General features: G+C 31.7%; 1 pseudogene; it reads right to left on the bottom strand.

The window, feature by feature from the left end:
* Nucleotides 1-4,831: 4,831 nt before the first annotated feature.
* LOC120187447 lies at nucleotides 4,832-12,192 on the bottom strand (annotated as a pseudogene).
* Nucleotides 12,193-13,017: the final 825 nt, after the last annotated feature.

Here is a 13,017-nt window from a genome sequence, read left to right as displayed (position 1 = left end):
TGTAACTGCAAGGGCCAGAAGAATAATCTAAATGAAAAAAAAAAAAAAAACACCACCTCTGAACTATAGAAACAAACAAAGATAAGACACGTGAGAGAGAGGTTGACAAGAAAGTTGCATGCGCCATGCAACTGCTACACAACCACGATGTTCATACGTTTCTGACCATAATAATTGTATACAAGGACACTTGTAATAAAACAAGCCTGCGAAATTCTGATAAGAAAGAGGAGGGATATTCAACCCACCACGCCGAAGAATCAACCAAAACCCACAGCTCGGTTGATGAAACCAGAGAAAATAGAACGAGAGGCAAATCATAGGAGAGTCGGAAGATGGTGAAAAGGAGGAGGAAATACGAATACTAACCCACAATCAACACCTGAACCAAAGGAGAGAAGATACCATCGGTAACCATGACACCCATCCGACGAGGGAGGGTCGCGAGAGAGAGAAAGATAACTACCATCCGAAGATAAGATTTATAAATTTCATGAAAATATCTCTTTTTTTTTTTTAATTTTTTAAATTAAATAAATTAATATTTATTAAAAATAATTTAGTTTCAGATGAATTTTAAGAGAAAACTACACATTTAATACCTAAACTATTATTTTTGTTTCGTTTTAGCACTTAAACTTTTATTTTTTTCAAAATCATAACTAACGTTTACTTTTTATTTCATTTTAGTACTCTATTGTTAAAAACTTAACCGACATATCGGTGTAGAATTACTTTTTCCATTTTTGATTTTCCAAGCGTGTATTAATGATCAATATCACCATTCCACGTGGAATTATGGAAAATAAAGGATTGACTAGCAAACTTATCGACATCTCATCTTTCTCCTATTACCGATGGTTTTCTCGTCGTTGTCGTAAGTAATGGATATTTGGCACCAACAAATGTTACCAAACCATGCAAACAATCTGCCACCTTCGAAGCGTCTTCTAGCATGTCTTCTTTGTTCGGAGGTCGGAATGCTAGACCCAAAACATGAACTAAAACCGTTGCTGCTCCAATCTTGAACCGACATCAATTTTGTTATCTACCATTCCGACTTTAATTGAAGCACTTCGATACTTTTTTGGTCTAAACTCTACCCTATTAAGGACTCTCACAATCATCGAATTTGGTATGATGCATGTTTTTTACCATCGACGTATGATCTATTAGGTGATTAAGTTTCCCAACGGTTTAATTTGCTAGATAGAAAACTGACCCACAATCGATAATCAATGAACCCTTTGTGGGTATCTTAGGCTGCAAATCAAAAGGGAAATTTGAACTTAAATCACTCTTGGTTCGTCGAAGCTTCGGTTTACCAAATGAACCAGGCAAAGACTAGAGGTTTCATCGTCGTTGTTTTTTGTTGTGCTAGAACTTGGGTACTCATCTTCGCCCATTAAATGCTTGTACCCAATCGCCGATAACCTCATTTGAAGATACAACGGTATATTCCTCTTCGAGTTATCGATCAACGTCGCCCAATGTTCAATATCCATTACGATCAACTCGACGGTCTGCAAACCTGAAATGAAGGGTCCTACCCCTTAATATTCCATATTTCCACATGGAATGGTGATGTGGATAATTAAAACACATATGGAAAATCGAAAACGAAAAAAAATAATTTCACGTTAGTTTGTGTGTTAAGTTTTTAACGGTGTGTACAAAAACAAAATAAAAAATAAACATTAGGTGTGGTTTTGAAAAAAAATGAAAGTTATGTTATTAAAACATAACAAAATATTAGTTTAGTTATTATACTTATAGTTTATCCAATTTTAAATGTATGTAATTTAAAATAGGATAAGGTAATTATTTGATCATCTATCCATTTTAGTGTTTTTGTTATGGTCACTAAATTATTTTTTTTCAAAATTATACTTAATATTACATTTCACTTATGTTTTGATCATCTATCGTTAGGTTTGACCGTTGATTTAACAAAATTGGGATGAGGTACGGTATGATAACCACTTTAGTCCCTAAAACTTATACATTGAATCAAAATTGTCCTAATTTGAAATAATTAAATAAATTATTAGTATTTAATTTTTTTTATCAATTTGATCTTCATTTGAATTTGAAATAATTTTATAATTTGATAGTGGTGATGAGGTTTGTGTCGGACGACGTTTAGAGTGTTTAGGGACGATTGACTGTGGGTTTTCCGAAGAAGGGAGTGAGGCTAAGATTTTGAAACAAGGGATAAGGTTTCGATAAATGTTTGGGATTAGTCAAGGTTGTATAGCTTCGGTCAACAAAAGGGATCGCAATAGACGATGTTTGGGATTAATCAGGGTTGCATAGTCCTTAATCCACAAATGGTCGGCTATCGATGCTGGATTTTTGAAACGAGGTACTTTTGGCCATGGGTAACCCATTTACCTGACACCTGACCCGATCAAAATCTCATGTTCGACATATTGTTATTAAAATTAGGGGAAATTACAATTCAATCCTTTGTTGTTTGGGTAAGAATTTAATTTCATCATAATTACTCAATTTAAAGGCTATATTGGCCCCATGTGTCTTTAATTTTATCAATTAGGTCCCTCAAAATTATTGAATAATTACAAAAGAGTTATTTATTATCGAGGAAAACTATTTAAAAATAAATATTAAGTTGGGAAGTTTGGATCACTCGATAGACCCAATATCACATTCTAAATCCATCAAATTCCATGAATCGAGTTTAAGTTGTTACAATGTAAAATACACATGTATATATTCATTGTCGTGTGTGTAAGTCAGATTTAATAATATTATTTAAAACTAAAATATCATCTAAAATTATATAATAAATTTATAATTTTTTTTTTTGAAGAACTGGGGAAGAAGTGTTATAAAAGTGTTAAAGAAGTTAGTAATTGATGATGAGAAAGAATTTGTAAGGAGTTGCACTGAGATGATAAAATTGAATAAAATACAAAGTTAATAAATTAATTTGAAAAAAGAGAAAATGGTTGTTAAAAAGATAAGTTGAAGAAGTTATACAAGTATTCTAAAGTGATTGATGAACATGTGATTAAAATTTAGTCAAAAATAAACTTAAAACAAAATAGAAAATGAAAGAAACAAGAAAACCATAGACCAAATTATAAACGAGTCAAATTATTTAACTATAGACTAAAACAATTTCGTTTTAATTTTTAATTTTTCAATTATTCAAACTTCACAAATTTAGACTCATGTACCGTTGTAAAATTCTCACTTTAACTTATTTTTTTCGTCTTAAAACTTGGATTTTTTTATTTTTAAAACATTTTTCTTTAAATTCTAATTTTAATAATAAATTCTATTTTTAATATATATTTTAAAAAAATTATTTGAAATATTATTATATTTTAAAAATTATTGTTTAGAAATATTAGAAAAATATAGAAATAAAGTTTTAGTTACAACTATGAACCAAATGAAATATTACCATCCAACATTAAAATTTAGTATTTTAGATAATTTTGAGGTAATTTAATGAAAAGCTCGTTTTGATCTTAAAATTAATGTTAAATAGATAAAAATTAAAAAAGTATTGTAAAAACGATAGTTTCAAACCAACCGTAAAAGTTGTGATTTCTATTTTTTTTTTCATTTTCAACTTTGTGTTTAGGACCAAATTTATATATTTAGCCTTACTAATGCATGAACTCCAATCATTTGTTCTTGAAAATAACTTTGAAATTCAATTTCTATATTAAATGTGTATTTAAATTTTATTTCAAAAATTTAATGCTAACGTCTTTAAATGTTTTAATTACTTAAAATCAACTAAAATTTAAGATTTATATATTAAAATACTAATAGTGGGTTATTATAAAATATATTTTTATTATAATCATATTTTTTATTTTTATTATAGTTTAAATTGATATATTTCATACATAATAGTAGTTTTTTATATATATATATATATATATATATATATATATATATATATATTATTTTTGTATGGTTAAAAGGATAAATATATTATTGAGTGATTGCAGTTAAACGAAATAATCAAAATATTATTTTGAATTTCAAATGTTAAAAAGTATTGAAATGTATTTTTTTTCTTGAATAAAATATTATATATATATATATATATAAAATATTATTATTGGGTTATCTTAAAACTTTTTTTTATATTTTTATTATAATTTAGGTTGATATATTTTATATATCATAGTATTAATAAGTGTAAATATAATTTAAATATTATATTTTTAATTTACAACATAATTTCTAAAATGAACATTTTATTTAACAACTATCCTAGATAATAATAATATATATATATATATATATATATATATTATTTTTGAATGGTTAAAAAGATAAATATATTATTGAGTGATTGTAGTTAAACGAAATAATCAAAATATTATTTTAAAATTCAAATGTCAAAAAGTATTGAAATGTATTTTTTTTCTTGAATAAAATATTTTATATAGAAAAATATTATTAATAAGTTATTTTAAAACTTTTTATATTTTTATTTAAGTTGATATATTTTATATATCATAGTATTAATAAGTGTAAACATAATTTAAATACTATATCTTTAATTTACAACATAATTTCTAAAATGAACATTTTATTTAACAACTATCCTAGTTAAACTTAAACTATACTTTTGAAAAACACTATTAATTTTTTTTTTCAACAGAACTTGTGAATATAATATACAATTTCAAAAACAGTCTTGTGCTAATATTAGGAGTTAAATGCAAACCTTGTGAATTTTGATATTATGCTGGCAACCTATACATGGAAAAAATTATTGATAAACCAGAAATAAATAGTGTTAGTATAATGATATATTAAAATCTGATACATTAAAAAATCTCCTAAGAAATTGGCAAAATCATTACAAATAAAAATATTCATCACATAATAAGCCTTGCCAACAAATGACAGTCCAAAACTTCATCGCATATTTACTTGTATTTATATATGCATGAAACTTAAAATTCTCAACATTAAAACAGACTTCACCTAATTGGGGACTCTACCTCTTATTAAACAATTTACACCCAAACTTCTGCCTTTTACAATCTATAGCTTCAATCTACTTCCAGAATGGATATAAAAAATATAAGCCATCCTCAGCTACGGTCTCTCACATCCGGAACTACCACCAGTGAAGTCTTCTCGTAGAAGTGTGTCGGATATACAATTAGATTTCAACAACGATCTTATTCTGTAGGTAGGCCTACCAGATTTGTGTTTATCTACAAGTTCTTTTTCAGTAGAACTCACCATCCATGTCACCTGTACAAAATCACATCGATTTGCAGTCTTGTTGAGAAAGCAAAGCAAAAAGGCGTCATATATGTTTATATATGGGCTTTTTTAGGTGCAAATGAGGACAGACCGGATAGTAACCCTATACGCCTTTCTGCAATTGAGATAACAGGTGTTTATAAGTTTGCATGAGCGACTAAAAACGGCAGGGTAGAAAGGAAGTCTAAACTTGAGATAAATATTAGTTGGTGCTTACCTCCGGTTGCAATAAGCTTCTCAACTCGAGCAACGATATGCTTTCCATAAGTGTACCTCTTCAGGGTATTTAAATGAACCTTGATTCGATAAAGAAGCAACTCAAGATTCTTATCATCGCAAGTTTCGAGAACCTTTTGCACAACATAGTTACCAAATTGATCTTTCATCATAGCCTGCAGTTAGGCATTCCACAAAACTTATTATCATGCGACCGCAGATAAAGAATTGAAACAAAAGCTCCAAGGGCAGGAAAACTTGATAGAAATTAATGGAAAATTGCTATTTAGTGATCATTCAAATGTACATATATGATATTAGATTTGGAAAATATCACAATGCAAGACAATAGGTACATCCAAAATTTATTGCTAGCTTGTTTATACATGTGCACAGAAACAAACACATCACCATACCCGGAAATTTGCATAAACATGTATTATAAAGGGAAAATTTAGGTCTGAATGAAAAACAAAAGATAAAACAATAAAGAAAAAGGTACCTAAAATGCCATTTCAAGGGTCTAGGAGAGGCTTTGCAAGGATTAAGTTATGGTCCTAGAAGTGTTTTTCATAGAGTTGTATCTATTGCAGTTGTGGACATAATGGATGCTACTGTTGAAAAAATTATAGTAAACATAGGTGGTGATCATCAATGTTACATCAATGGTAGAGAGATGAAACCTCAAAATAGCAGCCGTAATGTCGTATTACATCTATTTAAATCCTTAATACTAAGTATTCTACAAGCACGCTGTCTTCTTTATGATGACAGTCATACTAGAAACATTTGGTTAGGAAAAAAATAAGAGAGAAAAGCTTCAACATTAAACATTTGTTTTCCTTTTTTCATTATGTCAGATAAGAGAGAAAGTTTTGATTCAAAAACATAAGGTGTTCACAATACTTGACGTAATTAAAAAGAAAAGAAAAGGGTAGTCCTTGAAGATAAAGCATACACATGCATGACTCACTATGTGAATGTAGAAAAGGAAATTATTAGTGCAACAACCTGCAATGGTTCGTTTTCATCAGTCGAACCAAGCACATACACATGCATGACTCACTATTTGAATGTAGAAAAGGAAATTATTAATGCAACAACCTGCTATGGTTCGTTTTCATCAGTCGAACCAAGCATCTCATTGACCAGAATTTGATGTTCCTCAGGCCCACCAAAAGTCAAGCACTTCTCAACAACATTACAAGCGAATTTCTGCTGACTCATCTTCACAATTTGTCCAGCCAGCTTGCTAATAATAGTGGACCGCTCATGTGGTTTACCGTGTTCAAGAACATGCTCACACACAGAATTAAACATGTCGGGGACACATAATGCCAGAGCATGGATGGTCGAAAGAGGACATGCACAGAACGTGACTCAAGTAATAAGCAAGGCAGAAATAATTTGGGTCAAAGGGGACAACTAATTTAGTCATTCTAGCATAAATCCACACAATGAACCAGATTCATAGCACTGTTTCAAAATAATTAAATAAAAGATTGATCTAGAAAGCCAAGACAAAGTATATTACAATTAGCAATGTATATGCAAAAACAATAAAGCAGATAACGTTAACCGATTTCCCAAATGAAAAGTGGAAAATAGGCTAGATTCAAAAGGGATGCCCAGATACCTGAATAACATAATTCCCATATGGTCTTCTGCCAGAGAGAATACAGTTTGCATGATCTCGTCCATAATGATTTGTTGGGTTTTTATATCATCACAATGTTCCAACACCCTCTATCATTATAAACAGTGAGTAAAAACCAATAGAAAAGTACATGCCAAATCTCCAGCAATGGAAGAGTAGGATCATGAAGTTTTAAACCTGAATGACACGACAACCATAAGGGTGGGTAGAAAGCGCCACAACTTGACCATAGAAAGCTGAAATGATAAACTGAATTCGATCCTGAGGGACACTCTATACATTTCTGAATAACATGATTACCATTCTCATCACGGACACATTTCATGATTGAACCATCAAGCTCTGCCACCATTCTGGTCTGCTGGTCCATATCAACCACTTCCAAAGCCTGCAGTTATCAGATTTGTAGCAATTAGAGGTTTCCATAATCCTATGGATGTACAAGAAATTCACTTTTATTTTGTGAATCATCTAGATAAGAAACGAATTAATCTCATAGCTAAGCACCTAAATAACCATTAATAAGGCACTTGCATGAAAAGCTCTAAACCGGTTACATTACTAATATATCTGGTTACACTGAAGATTCTTGCATTTACTCGAGTGATACAAAAACAAAAACAAAAAAACCATTGCTGTTATAATTTAAATGACTAAAATGACCTCATGCAGCATGTAAAACAGTAAAAATCCAACTAAGCCTAGAATTTAATAGAAATGAATTCATGCACCTTTTGAATCACTCTGCAACCATACATTTGAAGGCTAAGAGGAAACACATGGCCAGTTAGCTGACTGGCTAACTCAGCTCTTTGACTTTCTGTACCGTGCTCAAAGAACTGCAAATCCAGCTCAACAATTAGACTAACTGATTATATCTGAACATAATAGGTGGTTGGCAGATTTAAATGAGTAGATCATGGAGAATATACTTTCTGTACGACATAATTTCCGAAGACATCAGTCATCAAAGCACGAGCATGGGGAATAATCTTAGGAATTATTTTGTTCTTCTCTTCCTCCGTGGAAGTTTCTAATTTCTGCTGAATAAAGCGACTACCATATTGATCCGTACTGCATCATAATATACAAATTAGATCAGGACATTACATGCACAAATGCATTATAACATAAAGACAAGGACCAGAACACACACCTGAATTCAACAACATGGTCAGCAATATCCAAGAGTTCAAAGAACTAGTCTTCTTGTTCTTAAATTCATCTAATAAAGATGATGCATATCTTCCATCCACTACTACCGATATCCAACTGCCATGTCCCTGTTGGGCTTCTAATCATTGAATTAAATCGTGCGGTTCTGTCATTCTGTATGCTTCCAGAACCAAGGGATGCCCATACAGAATTTGCCATTGGATTTCCGGCATATGGCATTCTGAGACCACACGAGGGATTCCAATAATAGCCATGATTAGGACTACCAGACTTACCTAAAAGCGACAATTCATACAGCTGCTTCTGCTGAGCTAATATCGCCTCAATGTATGCCTTTTGAAGGCCATCTAAATCCCCATGTGAACTACCAACATAGTTCCCAGCAAGCAGAGAGTCAGGACTAGCTGCAGTATGTCTTCCATATTGAGAAGTTCTTTGCAAGTATTGGATATAATATGGATCCACAAGTGGAGAATAAAGGTTAGATCCTTCATTTCCAGCTCTATTTAAACTTTGCCTATCACCTGTTAAGGAGGAACCTGAAAAAAGTCGAAGAGAATAAAGTATAAAATGATAAATGTCAACAGAAAAGTAAAAACCCCAGAAATACCATACCTGCATTTAAATTTTTCTTAATCGCTGAATTTAACTTCTGGACAACAAAAGAAGCACCAGGTAAATGGCCAATGAAATCTGTGTTTGAAAGATTCATATGTGAATGTACAACATTGGAACCTTCCAAACTTCCAAATCCAGAAGGATGCACTTTTGAGTAAAGATCTGCAGAAGATGAAGTTCTTTTCGGAATTCTGACTTCCCCATTGTAATTAAACTCAGAAACAATAATATTAGGTACAATTCCCTTTTCCCTTTTCAAGTCAATATAATTTGGAGAAAATGAGAGCTTTTCAGCACTGGACTTGCCTATGAATTGCTGCTGCACACTATGATTTAGACCATTTGACATGTTTAATGGAGAATTCAGCTGAATACCCAGATCAGCCTGAAGACAGGATCGCAAATGACTATTCTCATCTACATGTCCATGTCTAGATTTCGATAAATTCAACCCGGTTAATGTAGCTGCAAGGTCAGGAACAGCAGAAGGTCCATTTTGCGCATTAGATTCAATGATATTCTTTTTCTCTATATGGCTAACCTTGCTCCCAACAGGAGGAAGTCCAGAAACAAGAGACCTCCCAGCTAAACGTTGTTCAGGAGTTGTACTCCTCGAAAACGATGAACCCACAGCAGATGCAAAAGAGTTTGAAGTGGTTTTACCATGGCTCTGAAGATGAGCTCCAGCAGGCAAGCCCTCCATGGACTCTGCTCCATTAGAGTAACCAGGTGGGCTGGGATCAGCAATGCTAGCCGCATCCAACATTTCACTAAAAGTATTATGGATAACTGGTTGTGACAGGTGGCCGGAAAAGGAGGCAGGTCGATCAAGTCCATCCTGCAGGAAATTACCATATCAGTTGCACGGAAAAACAAGTTAAAAAAAAATTGGTATTTCACTTATGATCCAATTTCAATTGAATTAGATCAGAATGTTTAACATATTAAACATGCATCATTACCAAGCAAAACATCAAGGCAGAAAATAACAATATTAAATGATTGAACATCATCATAAATGTTGCAGAACTATGTTAAATGGCAGAAGAAAATAATGTAGGATATAGAAGCTGGAATTTGATACCAATCTTTCCTTTGCGGAAAATATTTGAAGTAACTTATTATTCAGTTTTCACGAAAATCCTTCAACCATGAAAAAAGACACAAGGGGGGGAATCAGAGAAAAGCATCCCCAACAGGTTCAAAATATATAGTAAAGTTTCATTAAATTCCCAGAATCGTACAAGTTCTCATCTAGAAAGTGATTTGTATAAATAGTATAATGATTTAAAAGAAAAGCCCAACGCACAACAGCAGTAACAACAAAAAATGAGAAAAGGGTATATAAACTTAATTATAAACAATCTGGGAAAAAAGTGCGAAAACTTAATTATAACCAACCACATAAGATATCTAAGGGAACTTTACCCAATGACTCAATGGTACATCTACAATAAAAATAACATCTTTTTATCAGAAACCCCGCCATATAGACAAAATGCAAGAAAAAATATATTAATCAAACAAAGAAAAAAGGGACACAAATTGGAAATCACCTAAAGATTGATATACTTTCATGGTGAGGTTTGTAGTATCACAAGAAAACAGGACAAAACAACCATATCAGCAGAGAATACTAGAACAAATCATATTACAATGAGGTTAAAAAAATCATGAAACCTACAAATTTATCAATCGAACTAGGGGCTACTTCACCTGAAGAATGTCACCAAAGTTCATCCTCCTTACACCAATCCCAGTACCAGACAACCCAGCCAAACCATCTGGGCCTCTACCAAGCCACTCAGCCGACATCTTCCTTGCATTGGCATTCCTCAATTCCACCAAATCGTTTTGTCCTTGTTCTACATAAAGACCAGGCTGCATCGAAAATAATGATGAGCTATCACCACCATCAATCAACTTCTTCTTTCTCCAATCCCCAATGTTCCCAAAGGAAGCACCACTAGCCTGAAACCTCAGTGCTACACGCCAATCCTCTTTTGATAACAATGGTGGAGGAAGCCTTGGATTTATGTTTTCATGGGAGTAGTAGTATGAAAGATATGCAGGATGCGAGCGTATCTCATCTTCAGATAGCATTCCATTATTGCTACTAGCACTATTATTGACACCATTGATACCACCATTGTCTCCAAAATCAGGATAAGCAAAAAGACTACCAACAGCACTGAAGGATCCCTCGACCGTCGGGGGCGCGCTGCCACTCCTATATATATTAAGATCTCTTGGACGGCCCATAGATTGTTGGTTGTGATGTACTCGCAAAAGCAATTCTAGTTCAGCCAAACTATCTTCCAAATTCCCACTAGGTCATTCTAAACTATTACCTATTGTTCGTAGCATATCTATGTTACTGCCAGTAACCATCCTCAATCCCTACATCCATAAAAATTAAATCAATAAATAAAACTGAATCAATTGTCAAAATCAATAAGATGAGATAATAAAAACCCCACCGTTATTTACCAGAAATTGCAAAATGATAGTGTTTCAAACTGAGAAAACAGTTCTTTTATTTTCCATTCTTTACCAGAATTTTCTCAGCAACCAAATAAGAAAATCAATACAGAAAGAAACAACTTTAAAACTCTATAAATTACAAAAGGGTCCCGTGTTTTTCTTATAAAAAAGGATAATTTTTTAAACAAAAAGTTCTTCAGCAACCAAAAGAAGCACAACCGATTATTAAATTTATATAAAAAATATATAATTGCTTCATTGTCATCATATTTTATCAGAAATAACCGTTTAACTGAACGTCAAATTCAACTAAAGGAGGAGAAAATTCGCATCGTATATAACATCAACGACATAGGTTTATTGAACATTTTCAATAAAAAAATAAAAAATCTAAAAACAAATTCCCGCGTCAATTAAAGACGAAGCACGAAAACCAATCAGCCTGAAAATCAACACGAAATGAACAAAAAAAAAAGAAATATACAAAAAAATTTATTCCTAATACTGAATTGCGATTAAATCAACGTCTTCATAGAGAAACTTACGTTGCCTGAATATCAATACTCCGTTTCCTCTTTCCCTTGTAAGAAAAATCGAAAACTTTAAAACAGAAAAAAGAAAAGAAATGAATCACAACTATAATCAGAAGCAATAAATCTTTAAAAAAAAATGGGAAAAAGGATTTTACAGGAAAAGACGGAGGCCAGGTAAGGAGAAAGAGAAGGCGATAGCGTAATGTCTTGTTGAGATTCTTCCGAAACAATCCCTTTTTCTCTTTTCAATTTATCAATTAAGGTTTTAATTTAAATAAAGTACCACACATGAAGATAAAAAAAATCAGAGATAGAAAGATGTGATTTCAGAGGTTCAATTTGTAATGGACGGTGATAGATGACAATTACGTGCATGGAAGTTAATTGCCAAGCAAGAAAGTAGTTAATATGAGGGTAAACTGTACATTTAGTACCCTAACTATCAATTTTATTATGTTTTAGTCACCCAATTATTTTGTAGTTTACCCTTAGTATTATTTTGTATTTTTTATTGGTATTATTTAAACACTATTAACCTCTATATTTTTTTACAGGTTAATATTTAAAGTTTTATTGGGGGTCCCTCTGGTCTTTTCAACGTAAGTTTTGTTATTCATTTTATCTCATATCGTTGGTTTTGTTCAAGGAAATGATTAATAAGATCACATCATTTCTTATCAAAAAAAGATTATTTGATTTTATTGAAAAATAAATAAATGATATATGAAAATTATTTAAACTTGAATTTTATAATATCTTTTAAATTCGAGGTATAATACGTAAGTTATCCTTTATCATTAAAATTAGATATGGTTTCCTGGTTAGAAATGCTGAGTAGACAGTGTTATTGACTAAAATATATTTTAAACAAAATTAATTGTTTGGAGTGAAAAGGATAAAAATTAGAGTTTAGGGAAAATTAGGTCAAAAAAACTTTATGTATTAACTCGGTAAAACAGACATATTTTAGAATGCAAGCAATACCTTGAACCTTTATTAGTAATAAGAAAGTAGATGATTTTATTTTATTACCTTAGCCCTCGTACTCAAACTAAATTATTG

Source organism: Hibiscus syriacus, unplaced genomic scaffold (genome assembly GCF_006381635.1).
Source record: "Hibiscus syriacus cultivar Baekdansim isolate YM2019G1 unplaced genomic scaffold, ASM638163v2 tig00113725_pilon, whole genome shotgun sequence".
Classification (NCBI taxonomy): domain Eukaryota; kingdom Viridiplantae; phylum Streptophyta; class Magnoliopsida; order Malvales; family Malvaceae; genus Hibiscus; species Hibiscus syriacus.
The sequence above is the reverse complement of the archived record's forward strand: the minus strand, read 5'-3'. Positions and strand labels throughout refer to the sequence as shown.